This window comes from Anopheles gambiae, chromosome 3, assembly GCF_943734735.2.
Source record: "Anopheles gambiae chromosome 3, idAnoGambNW_F1_1, whole genome shotgun sequence".
Lineage (NCBI taxonomy): Eukaryota > Metazoa > Arthropoda > Insecta > Diptera > Culicidae > Anopheles > Anopheles gambiae.
Genome location: NC_064602.1, coordinates 91382616 through 91396197, shown reverse-complemented (window position 1 = coordinate 91396197; position 13582 = coordinate 91382616). Strand labels below are relative to the sequence as shown.

The following is a 13582-nucleotide window of genomic DNA, read 5'->3' as shown; positions in this document are numbered from 1 at the left end:
TTCGCTCAGGCAGAATGGCAGCAGCCCCCGCCCCGCTCGATAAAAACTAGCCGCGCTGTGCGGCAATTTTCGACCAACCGCTTCTCAAAATCGAGTCCTCTCCCTCCTTACGTCATCAACATCATCCTCCATACTAGTGAACGGTTTTTTTAAACACATTTCTTTTGGATTTGGTTCACTAGCTTCCAATGATGGTCGTCACACACTCTCTCTTTCTCTCCGATCGCTCTTATAGATGGCTCTGCCTAACAGAGATCTCCTCCATCTCGGTTGGAGTCCTCTTCAAACAAAAATACTGCACCACTACTACTTTCGGTGACTGTGGGTACTCTTAGCTCCCCCTTTGAGTCATCCACCCCACAGCACAGCACCAAACCTCTTCTTTCTATTGGGGGGAAGCAGCAGCACTGAATTGATCGAAGATGGCACAACGCTTTTCGCTTCATTCGCCACGAGCTATGATTTTCTCCCTACAGCGGCATTTTCCGCGGCACGATTTTGGCTGCCCCGAGGGGCGCACACAGCGAGGAGGAAACTTGGCACAATTGGCGCTTGGGCAACACCGGCCGATCCGTCCGATGGTATGGAGGACACGCTGAAAGCGATAGACGTAGCAGCACGTTTGGTTTTAATTGCGATTAATTTCATCACAGCGGAGAAGAATTTTTTGTGATGAAAACATCATTTTTAGGATTTATGATCAAAAAATGCATCTTTTCATAAATGCTGGTGTAATTCGCAAGGAAAAAGGCATGTAGTAATAAATTCTGAAGCTCAATTTCACGTAGCTATTAATAGCAGCTCACATGAAGAGTTAAAATTAACACAAAATATTCAAAATTGGAAAAAATGCAACAGCGTGTTGAAACAACAATGCCTTTTAAATATAGTGACAACTTCCCAAGCCAGCTCCATTCAATAAAGATAACGATGTCTGATTCACTGCCACAACACGACGAAGCAATCACTTAAAAATAAGTTTCTAGCATCATAACAAAGACAATCCGGCACGATATTTCACTTTCACTTCCACCTTCTAGCCTTGCCTTAAAAACGAGAGTAAAACACGAAAAAGCCTTACACAAAAAACTGGAGCTTGCAGCCCACACCTCAACAACTGCTCATAATTCAGCCACAAGTTCGCATGTCTGTGGCACTCCACCACCGCGAGTGGAGAAGGAGCAGCAGGTAAGTAGAGTTCGTGAGTTGGCGCAGTTCTTCCAAAATAAAATTCCGTGAGTTCCTGTGCCGTCTGCGAGACACGGTGAGGGGAGGTTTAATAAACCCACAAGAACCAAAGTAAATATGGATCCGGTGGTCGTGCACCCACACACACACACACACACGTGCACCACTCCCATGTGGTGGCGTTTCCGGTGGTGGCAGACACCGGGACCGCCACAGAATGATCCACGCCGTTCATAATAATGGACCGCACACCACACCGGAATGCGCGCGCGGCAGTTTAATGAAAAGGAACGCTTCTAACCGGGAAAGCAACACACACACACATCACGAAATGGGAATCGGAACAGGAAGCAGCGAGGGTGGCATCGTTTGCTGCACTGTGCACCAAAGGGCCATCGATAATAGTCGGTAGTACCGGTCTTGTTTGGGTATACGTACACTCCTCCCCACTTTGATTCATTCATCTTTTACCCGGCGCAAGCGGCAAGCCGGCCCCAGCCACACAACGCTTTCTTTCTCACGACGCTAAAGCATGGGAAATTAATATTAATTGAGTCACGATTTTGTCTGGCTTGGGTAGTCTCGCGTGATTATTGCCGTTTTGAACCATCGAGAAGCTATGGAACACGTGAAGGGATGCGCTAGAGAAGCTGCCGGCGGCGCAATCTGTCAGATCATTTGTCATTGTAGTTTGGGAGCGTGTGACACCTTTCCGGAGGTACGAGGTATATTTTGATTGAAAAAATAAATATTATATTATCCACTGGAACTTCTACTGGTGTTTGAATAATTTTCAATAAAATTTGAACACATATAATACTCCAATTCTTGTATAAATGTCTTTCCCAAACCGACAGCGTTAACAAAGTCTCAGGAGCGGTCAAGCTTTCACCTGAAACCAGCACACATTATACACCGAAAGGTCCCAGCAGTTGGCTACTCCTAGCGAATCGAATCCCCAAAACAAAGAGTTAATCGTGCTCCATTTCTAATCGACAACGGGCAATGGAGAACACCATCCATTTGCCGTTTGAAAATGCTCTCAAATGTGCCGTACAATTCCCCGTACAGTGATTATTACGCCTTTAAAACAAAACAAAAAAAGGGCCGTGCGCTCTCTGGCATGATCGATGACACGTGAAAATTGCCAATTGTGTGGACAAATGGGCAGCGCGGAATGAAACGAAAACACCTCACCACAATTCAACAAATAGTAGGACCCAGGGCGTGACGAAAACTTCGATCAAGAATAGTGCAACACACTTACCCCCGTTGCCTCAACACACATTCATTTATGAGTATTTTCTGTTGCGGCTTTACACACTTCATCTCATTGAGAAACTCCAAGAGAAAAGTGCCCTTCATCTGAGGGAGCGCTCCGAGAAAAAGCCCCCGGAGACCGATCACTGGAGTGAAATTTCCGCTTCCGACAACTATCATGTCGTTTCATTTGCAGACTTCTTTTCTTTAGTAAATGTGTATAACTGCATCCTTTCGTCCGCTGATCGAAAGTCTTGTTAAGCAAGAGAGCAAAACAAAAACTTCGCATCAAGATCGACAGACAAGATATATGCGAACTATTATTAACTTTATTGGAGAATTGCTTGGTCCTTGGCTTTCCCTTCATGTCGTTTTTATCTAACCGCGCATTCTTCAACGACATTATCATTTCTCATTCATCTGCCCGCTTCGGTGTTTGTGTTTAACAGAAGGGGAAAAAATAGACATCAACGCAGAGAAGAAGCTGGCAACTAAATCCGAACTAATTTCAACAAACAAGCAAAGTCCAAGAAATCCTGGATCTCCAGCGACACAGCGAACCATTAATTACGGCGGCACGCGGAATTAGCTGCACTGCGGATATCACACGCACCGAAGAGCTATTCGCTCGATAAAAGCATTAATATTGAATGCGCGGTGCGGTGTGTGCTTGTGTTTGTATCTGTGCGGGACAGACCACCACAAAAACAACCGGCTGTCACCAGGAATGTAAGTCTCCGCGAGATGAAGATGCCGTCCAAACCATCAAGCACAACACAACCGACACATCCAAATGGGAGGAAATCGTAACAACAACAACAACAACAACACCATTACACGATACCAATCCGAAATGCTCTCTCAATTCAGACCGACGCGGCAGATGTCCACACCACAGCGAACGGAACAAGATTTATCGATTTAATCGGAGGGACGACGACACACCGTGCACCGGGAAACCTGTGCCGGTTGGTGTCGGTTGGTTCAAAGTCTAAGTGGGTATCTATTTCTAGGGCGGCGACAACCAACGGCGGCATTTGCCAGCCTCAGCCTAGAAGCCCTAGTAACTTGTCCTCCTTCTCCTCATACTTTGCTCCCACTCTTTCTTTCGTGGTGCATACCGCGAAGACAAGATGTTCTGGGGGTTCAGGACTGCGGCTTCTTGAGTTACTTGGGCTACTGATTCCGTTTGCGGTTATCCACCGCAATCCGTTGACGGGAACGAGTTTCCTTCACGTCGATGACAGCACGAACAAAGTGGTTCGAACTTTAATTGCACAGTTTGTGGGTTCATAACGACATGTTTCCTGCAAACACATTGCCAAACAAATTAGCAAGAGAGTGGGACATAAATAGCTTGAAGACGGAATTGTAGGTTGTAACAAGGTAATATCAATAAATTGAAATGCCTAAATCCGCGCAGAAGCTACTTGAAAGTAATATCACATCAGACCTAATACTACATATAGGACACTGTTTATAGAATTAATGTACAGTAGTTCCCACAGAAAAATATTCAGGCGATCGATCAATCGATAACTGGAGTCATGATGTTTCAGGATATCCACCCATCGGTCAACAGCATCGTAAAGTTTCTCCCAAGCCATTAAAATGCTTCTTCATTCCCTGATCGATGGCACAACTGCATTCCCAACTTCCCAAACCGTTACCCCCGCAGCCACATTGTAAAGCAAAGGTGTTGAATATTGCAAAGAAACTTTAATTCGGCGACGACGAAGAAGTCGCTTACATAATTTCTCCACCGTAATAGACTCACCAACGAACTATTCCCCCCAATGTTCCCAACAGCATGGAAGCCAAACGTCCCGCTCTCCAGCATAGCCAGCTTGCCAAACGAACTTGACAGACGAGGTTATGACCTTTACCTATCGGATCGAAGAGATGGGCATTGGTGTGAATCGACTTTCATCGCATGTTCATCGCACAAAAACACGATTTCTGGCACGTTAGCGATAGCAGAAAAAAGAAGAAATTATCCAACAATGACCTCATCAATCAACGGGAGTTATTCGCTACCAAGCTCGGTGGGTACTACTTAAGGCACACATCGGGTTTCACAGGCCGGGGTGTTGCTGAGTCTATTTACATGGCTAGCTTCAGCGGGGGGGTTCCATTGGAGCTGCACGAAGACCAACATTTAGCCAACTGGTGTGAGTAAGCCTTCGCAGACGGTCTATGTAGGTACACAGCTCACGATGGGTGGTGACGCCAGCTTTGCTAACAATTTCGTAGGCTGGTGTGTTCTACGACAGGTCGATCATGTTACCGCTCCGCCTGTATACACGCTAACCTACGAGTGTGTGTACTTTTTGCCTATACCGAAAGCAAATCAATATTTGTACCCACTCCTGTCCAGTTATCGGTCCGCATGTCTCGCGAGTATAAGGACGCCTTTGCCGCAGGGTGACTTCAGGCTGACCTAAAACCCGGACCAGCTAGGTGTCAGAGCACAGAGAGAAGGGCGAAGAAGGAGCGAAGTTAGGTTGCCTTATGGACACGCAATTCTGTACATACAACGCTCTTCCAGAAAGTTTTGCAGGGCATAAAGTACATACCGGATCGTTAAATAATCCAATGACTCTTTAAAACTGGAAACAACTCGTATGAAGGGAGCAAAAGTAGTTCCTATATAAAACTGGTTCTATGCTCAAGCTGAATTGTCTCGAACACAACAGAGACAACGAGCCAATATCCTGATCAGGTCTTCAAGCTATTTCTATTCATGGTGGCAAAACTTTGAACCATTTAACAAACAGATCGAAGCTGATCCTCACGGGGTTGCTTACGTCAAGCAGATGTCTCCCTCTGGCAAGCTGATCGTTAGCATAACTGGATTAGGGATAGAGCCGATAGCAGATGCCCTAAACAATGTGACAACAAACCTGCTTTCGGACACACGGGGGGGGTTAATCCGAAAGCTGACTCGAAACAACTTTTTCGATGTCGCTAAATGGCGAATGATTGAAAAATATGCGTCCGCCTATCTATCTATCGACCCTGTCTATTTGTTATGCCGTAGTTAACGAAACCCATTCCCTTCCTGCAATAGTTAGTTTGATTCATCGCCAGATTGCACCTCTTCTGACGGGCCACATGTTTCCGGCCACGTTTGACGCTGGTGAAAGCTGCATATGCATAACACGACAGTCAGTCAAAGAGTGCTTGAACGGTACTACTATCCTTTATTTCTTCCGCAGGACGGTATCCCTTCTGCTAACTCTTCCACCTTCGAAACAGAAAGGGAAAAGGTATCATATTTCTGCACAATTCGCACAATTCTCCCAACGAAGTAGTAACAACGTGGAGCTCCGAAAGGGTTCCTTTCGCCAAAAAGACACCATTGTGATAGTGTGTTTCATCATTCATTTGTCTCCCCATTATGAAAGGACAACTTTATGCTACACAGTGCGTGGCTCATTCAACCTTTCCCCTAAAAAAGCCATAACACATTGCTCACGATTGCCACATTATTATTTGACAGTGATTTTTTTTATATTTGCAAATATCTACCTTTATCTTTGCCCCTTTTCACTCTCGTCTATTGAAGACTGTACACATTTTTCAAGAAAAAAAAAACCTTTCCACACGGTCAACTTTAGAAGATATGAGCCGCAGACGAGGGAGCGACACGATCGTCGTCGTGAGTGATTTTCCCCCGTCTCGCGTGTTTTCGCAAACAATAAGATGTAATCTTTCTCCGCAAAACCCCGGTCCCACCAGATGGCACCCGGCGGGCTCGAGATGCTGCTAAACCGAGCCGTTCCGTGGCGCGCGTATCAACCACCCGGGCAAGGCGAAATGTCATGTTGCGCTGTCTTCATAATGCGTCTCTCATTGTGCACCCTATCGCCTGACCCTCCCCGCCTGATGTGTCTTGACGATCACGAACGATCGTAGATCGAACTGTGCCGCGCGCGTAGAGTGGATTTCAAAAAGGCAGGAAAACTCTTAAGCACCCTCGTTGCTGTGTGTGCAGGCTGTCGGTGAAATTTGTGATAAATTTTCACGATTAGCCGAAGACAAATGATGTCGCTGAATGGGCGCTGAATGGGCACCGGCTGCTCAAGAGTTGTCGTAAGTACCCACGGGTACCCGAACGAATGGGGTCCCCTCTATCCACCTTTCACGCTCAAACGTCCACTCGTCAGATGGAGAGCCGCTGCACCGACTGGAAAGCCTGTTGGGACCTGCTACGAGTCGCGGAAAAATGGCCCGCCGTTTTTCTCCTCGTGTTGTTGTTATCCGTGAAAGTGTCAAACACGAAAGACGTGATGCGCGAGGAGGAAGCGCAGTCGCGAGCTTGGCGTGTGTGTGGGATTACTGTGAGGAGATTGCTGCAGGGCCCGGGACAGATGGTACACCTTAGTTGCAGCAGCAGCAGCAGCAGCAGGTAGGAATTTCATTTCCTCTCCCGCGTAATGCTTACCGATAATGATGTAAATTTATCATAAGAGTATGTTTCCACTGCTGTCGACCCGGCCGGGATGGAGAGAAGGCGGGACGATAATTTCACTTCATGCGTTCACACACTCGAATGAAGTCGTTGATTTGACTCTAACTGGACACTAAATGAACGCCTTTACCACTGGATGAGGGGGTTTTATCTCGACGAGATTTGAAACATCGTTACTCAATAGGGGGTCGTGTTGAGTGTACATAATGTTATAGGACGTATGTGCTGCTGAGATTGCTCTGGAGATAGTTATCGTGTCCAACTGCAAAGTTTTTGTTTAATGCACAGAATTTCTCTTCAACAGCATACATAAAAATTCCAAAATTAACCTCAAAATTCACAAAAAAGCTCTATCGCCTACCCAATCCATGTAATTATTTGCAGTAAATGTTCCATCCCGAAGTACAATTTATCGTAAATACCAGCTTCAAACGACTTTAAAATTCCACAACTCCAAGCAAGACCAAAAGCGGCTCAGAGCAATGTCTCTCTACTCTTCCCAACTACCGACCGATGCCACTCGCAAATGCTTCCATTTCATGGAGCGTAAAATTATCTCACGGGGCAACACACACATACGCAGACACTGCTGCCAAATTTGATTCCATCATTTGGTGAATGGGAAAGGAAATTGGTGCCCGCCAGTACCGCTACGAAAGTGAATGAAGATCAAACCCCACGGGGCATGGCACCGTCGGCAGCAGCAGCAACCGTTTCTAAGTCCGGCATATGGAAACGGGAAGAAGGGAATGGGTGGATGGCGTCGGTAACAAAGTACGAATTTGCCACAATCCACAGCAACCCTCGATCCCGACGACTTGAACCCTTCCAATTAGGCATCATTAATCAAAACTCGGCGATCAGCCGGAGAGCTGGGGCAGGAGCATGATGCTGCGCTGCAGTAGACACATTGCAATTTGGCCATTTGCAAGCGCTTTCAACCATTTCCTGCTCAAAACAATCACCGCTAGACACAGCAGCAATGCAATACGCGCATCATCGTTGCAATGCGCAAAACTACCATTCACGAACTCAAGCGCTTTGCGTACTGTTTCTTCTTGCGCGAAATAAGAAGCGCACCCAGTGGAAACGGGGGAAGAAGTGCGGCCCCCATCATCATGCCTAATGAACTACCGATCCGAGCAGCTCTACCACTGTTTGTTGATCATTTGCATGGAGGAACAAAATAGCAACAAACCCAACCATTCCGTCGGCCCACAAACATACACACAACGGCGGCCTCCGGGGTCCACACGATGGGTGGCAATGATACGTTCATGCTACTAAAAATGATGCGAATGAATCTTGGTGCTGCGGCGTTGGCGACACGCAACAAACCCATTCTCCGGGAGGCTGTAATGCCGCCGCCGGCTGAATAGCTAAAGCAGAGCAATCGGATAACATAATTAATTCATTTCTTGTAAATTGCTCTTTCTGCCCGGGGTTTTGGGGTCTATCCCATCGCCCCTGTCATAGACCCTTCCCTCCTGGAGGGCGCGCTGGTGTGTCTCCATTTTATTGCCGGGTTGAGTGCAGTCGACTTGAGACCAAGTTGATGCTGTTTTGCTTTCTCACACACACACGCGGCAACGTGTGCACCGACGGATGGAGAGATGGGAGAGCTGGTGCGCCATATGCTTACACCGTAGTCGGTCGCTCGGGTTGCCCCTAGTGTGTGAAAGTTAATCATGATTACGCGAACTCTGTGGGAGCAACACACCATTATGGCTACTGCAATATACTCCCATTTCCAATTGCGAATGCATGCGCAATGCAATTAACACGGTTAGAGGATGAATGATGCAGAGAGCGAAGGGGAGCTTGTGCAGGTGAGATGTGGATTGGAAATGGGACTCTGATCATACAGATGAAATGATTCAGATTAATTTCTACCGCTACTTTGTCGGGAAATAGGTAAAACATTCATTCGATTAGCTGCAGCATTCGCTCAGCAGAGCCAATCGATAGCACAGGGCTGTCAAAGCATCAGTATGGGGAGTTATATATAAAAAGACAATCGGAATTTTGAACTCGATAAAACAAAAAAACGAAAGTAACAAAATCCAATAAGAGGCCGAAGCAATGAGTCTATTGCACCGAATAAACATACTAAATAATCATACTAGAACAACTAGATATACTAGAATTCTAGAGCCTTGTCATGGCACAAAAGCACTTACAGGATTTCTCTAGCAAGCTCAACACCATAAGCAAACAATTAAATCTCTTAAAATACATTTCAACAATAACACTAGAAACTCAAACGATCTCTCGTTGATTGCTTTGTGTACGTCTGACAAACATTTGACAATGTTGAATTGGGATTTTATGGATTGGAAATTAAGCTTAGAGTGTTGAGCTGGCTAGAGAAACCCTGTAAGAAGTGAGTAGCTCGAGCAGCTGCCAAACAGCAAACATATCTTCACCAACGTTGAAACAGTTTGAAAATTACAATGTTTTCCAAGTCGGTTAACAGCATTATTCAACGCTCATCTGATGTTTTTCAACAGCACATCCGTCACAAATATATGACAGCTGTTGAAAAACATTTTGCAAGCGTTGAACAATGCATTTAACATTCAAAACGGATTCGAAATACAGTGTACAGAGAACTAACAAAAACAGAAACAAATATAAAAATATTGTGCTACAGCAAATTGCAGTTGTATCTGCCCAGAAAACCTAAACCCGGATAAAGCAGCCACAAACAGTAGATGAAACATGTAGCGATCACATTTCACATGCACTTGATGCATCATTAAAATTGCATTTTAAATATGCATCGCCGCATCGGCACGCATTTGACATGCCTGCCGCCGGGAAGGAATTTCAACAATTCTGAAAACACGCGCGTGCCACCGCCGTTGCTGGTGATTGTTGGGCAGGTTGGTTGGGCGAAAGATGACCTTTCGGGCGTACCCACACACGAGGCGTGCAGGCGCCGCCACAAGCACAATTAAAGCGATTAATATGCACAGCACCTCTGGGTGGCCCCTGCCCGACGTTGATAGCAGCTAAATTGCATAGCAACTCGCACTACATTTCCAATGATAATGACACGGTGAGGGGGGGGGGGGGGGGCACACGAATACAGGAACTCCACAAAATTGGAACAACGTGTCATTTATTCTTGCTATTCCGACGGCCCAAAACGCATCAGAAATGCGCGTTTTCTAAACGTCCACATTATTGTAAGCTCCGTTGACGTTCGAGATTGCATCATCGCCAAACCAGGAAAGGTGCGGTGTGGTTTTGCTCATAACACAAGGAAATGGGATGACGTCTGTGTAATGCTCCACGTGCAACAAACCAGCCCGGAGAGCAAGATTAAGTTAACCGATGCCAATAATGATGATGTTAATGAAGATGAAGTCGTTAATTTTGTGCCCTGATTAACGAGCCCGTGGCGGCCAACAGGTTATTTAAAAATAATATCAGCCCTCTATCCAACTCCTGTTGCTGCTGCGCCAACACCATTTTGCACTGGCTGCATTTGCCGAGGAAATTCCAATTTCGATTTTAGCAAACGCGATTAACGCATCGCGGTAAAAGGAAAGCAAACGGCAGAAATGGCGGGATGCTGAACATCGCAAATTACAGCGCTTTTCTCAAGCCATTTGAAACCATTCCTCACTCTCTCCCTCTTTCTGGAGGGTGGTATGAGATGTGGCTTAATCAATCTCCCTCTTTAAGAGGAAATTAGGACCTTCCACAAGGAAAAACGTTTGAGGTGAAAGTGACGCAGCGCTTGAAACATATTTGCACAATTATTAGTGAAGGAAAAGCCCATTCCACTGAATCGTTATTTATTATTTATTTGCGTTGATTGAACAGACCAGATGTTCGCAGAGCTGTCCAACTATTTTGCATAAACATAGCTGCCCGCCCAAACAAGCCACCTTTCGCCTATCGCCTTACTTGAGGAGTAGCTGCGCGACCGTGGGAAAATGCAGTGAACTAATTGCTTCAGAAAATGTCACCACAAACTGCACCCCCAAGGGGTGTACCGCATTCCCAGCATTTTCCTGCCTGAAAAAAGCCGGTCCACGACAGACCCTCTCTCTGGACCCTGGGGAGGTTGGTTGCTTCACATACATTTTCCCACCCCAAAAAAAGCATCGTCAGGGCAAAAAAACAAACGAACCTATTTTGAATGGAACATATAAGGTTCATTTTTTCTCCCCTCTTACCGAGGTGTTCCTTCCTAGAAGAGCATAGTAAAAACAAAAGCACGAGAAATAGTGTCACGACATCGATGGTTCCCCCTCGCGCTGTAAAACCACAACAAAAGCACGATCATGACGCATACCACACACATCATTCAATTGCCCGCTCCTCCGGAGCGATTAACACGCAAATTCCCCTCAACACCTCATTAAGGGGTTACAGGCCCCCAACTCCACCACTACCTAAAACAAATGTCATAAATTAAAAGCTCCAGCATGCATTTATTTGCATTACTCACGCACAAGCTTAAGTTGGGTCTCTGGGGAAGAGTGGGGAGAGTGGGGGAATATAAAGAACGACGCGCCAGTTGCGTAAACATGCAACCGGAATGTGCGTTGTTTGCGCTGCTTAAAACACCGAAACATTGTTGTCATGTACGCTACAACGGGGCACGCAGCACACGTGAGCATTAATCCGGTGGTTCCTAAATCCCTGAAGAGTTGCACCGTTTGGATCCAGTTGGCGGAGTGTGTATAGTGTCCCCTTTTTCATGCTCCATCGATCAACAGCCCTGGTTTGAGAACGTTTCAACCAGTGTTCATGCCATACAAGGTATACGAGCACCTCCTGAGGGCAACTCCGTACATACTACAGGAGGCGAGGTACGAAAACAGGCATCTTTCTCTAATAGAATTATGAATCGAGGCATTCAGGAGACGATGGAACAACTTTGAATTCCCTGCAACGTTGTATTGTTATACCCTCCCTCTGCTGGTGGGCTCTGAGCCGGTTAGAAAAATCCAGTAACCGATCCAGTAACCAACGTCACGCCGGCGGCCCCACCGTTCGGCTTAGTCAGTCAGGCAAGAACTCCACACTTCATGCTCCAGCAATTCCAGCGTGCGGAGAGAGCACACAATTTCATAACCATGCAGCCCAGCCAGTCAGCACTACCAGTTTGTTCCCAGGTACTGCGTATTCGGGGACATGACCGGGCGGGACATAAATACCGAGCAGTTTCATGCGCAATCGTTATAACGCGTACTTGCCAATCAACACACACACATACGTACGCACACATGAGGTGGAAATTTCACCATGCAAAGGGGAGCCCGTGGACGACGACCGAGCACACAACCGGTCTCCACATCATGGCCATCATGTGTATTTTGCATAAATCAGGGAAGCCTTGGAGGCCCTACAGCACACACCAGAAGGTTCAAGTTTGATATAATAACGCTACCACCGTACATGCTACTACTACCTTCTCTATTTTTGCTCTCTCTCTTTCTGTCGCTCTGTTCCGTCGCAAAGGTTACGTCGGGGGAAATCGATTACAAAATACACACACACACGTATGGGGCTTTTATGGAACAGAATGGAGAAAAAAAAGGTGGAAACGCTCGGAGACATTACCACCCGATGGAAGATATTAAAATCTATGCCTAACTGGGGTATAGAAAGAGCACACTACACCGAGCCACTGCGAGAAGCCATACAATAGCTTTATGTATGGACCATCTAGGGCAGGTGTGGAAAGCGTTCTTGGTGCGTGTGCAAACTTCCTCCTCCCATAGAGAGCGACCTGCAATTGAAAACTGAGGAATGTAAATTTCTGACCCGGCATAGACAAATGTATCTCTCAGAAGCCTTAAAATATGTGCTCCAAAACCATGTAACTGGAGGCCAATTGGAGAGACATTACATAAAACAATGGAGTTGAGTGTTTCAGAAACAAATCTATCGTTGGACAGGAATTGGAACAGGCGATAGAAATCAGAACGATTCGTTCTGGCAATATTGGGGATATTAAAATCTTGGGATATTGAATGCCTTTTGAATCAACAAATAATTCTTCAAAACATCAAAATCTATTGAGCTCAAAATACGACACTAATGCATGAAAATAGCTCCATTCTTTCTTTCTCAATCCAAAAGCCTGCAACATAGTATGTTGGAGAGAAAGTATCCACATCCAACTTGTATCCAAAGTCGATATAATCTATGGAGGTTCTCCTTCCCAAACCACCACACGACCGACCGGCGACGAAAGATCATCACGAGCTCACACCGCGTATGAAATCAACTGAATTGAGCTTCCTCTAATTCACAAACCACTTTTCTCGCGGCATGTAAATTGGCGCATAAGGTTCTCCTCTCCACTTCCCAGCTTGCTCGTTAGAAATACGACCCCCTTCTCTTCTGCTGCTTCGTTAACCGGCCACCTTTGCACGACACACAGCCACTTTGGTAATGATCACCTATCAGCAGGGCGACTTGCCGCTTGATCGCGGAAAGGTGATAATTTCTACTATACGACTCACGACTTCGTACCGCGATAGACACCCTCTGGGTCGCAATCGTCGCCGATCGAATGCCGTTTTGTAAGCTTCTGCTACTTTACCAACGCTGTAATAGCGTGCCCATGATCGAGGAGTCACATTTTTACCCCATTTCCTTGCTGTTCAACTCCGAGCAAAATCACAACATTCC

General features: G+C 46.2%; 1 protein-coding gene across 13 annotated transcripts in view; it reads right to left on the bottom strand.

The window, feature by feature from the left end:
• Positions 1–13582, bottom strand: part of LOC1280803 (lissencephaly-1 homolog) — a 53894-nt gene that overhangs the window by 26102 nt on the left and 14210 nt on the right. The window contains exon 1 of one of the 13 annotated variants that reach the window (XM_061653526.1): positions 13351–13399. The exons of the other annotated variants lie outside the window; for them this stretch is intronic. The gene's annotated coding sequence lies outside the window, so the exon portion shown is untranslated. Of the gene's footprint in view, positions 1–13350; positions 13400–13582 lie in introns of those variants that run through there. 13 annotated transcript variants of the gene reach the window in all.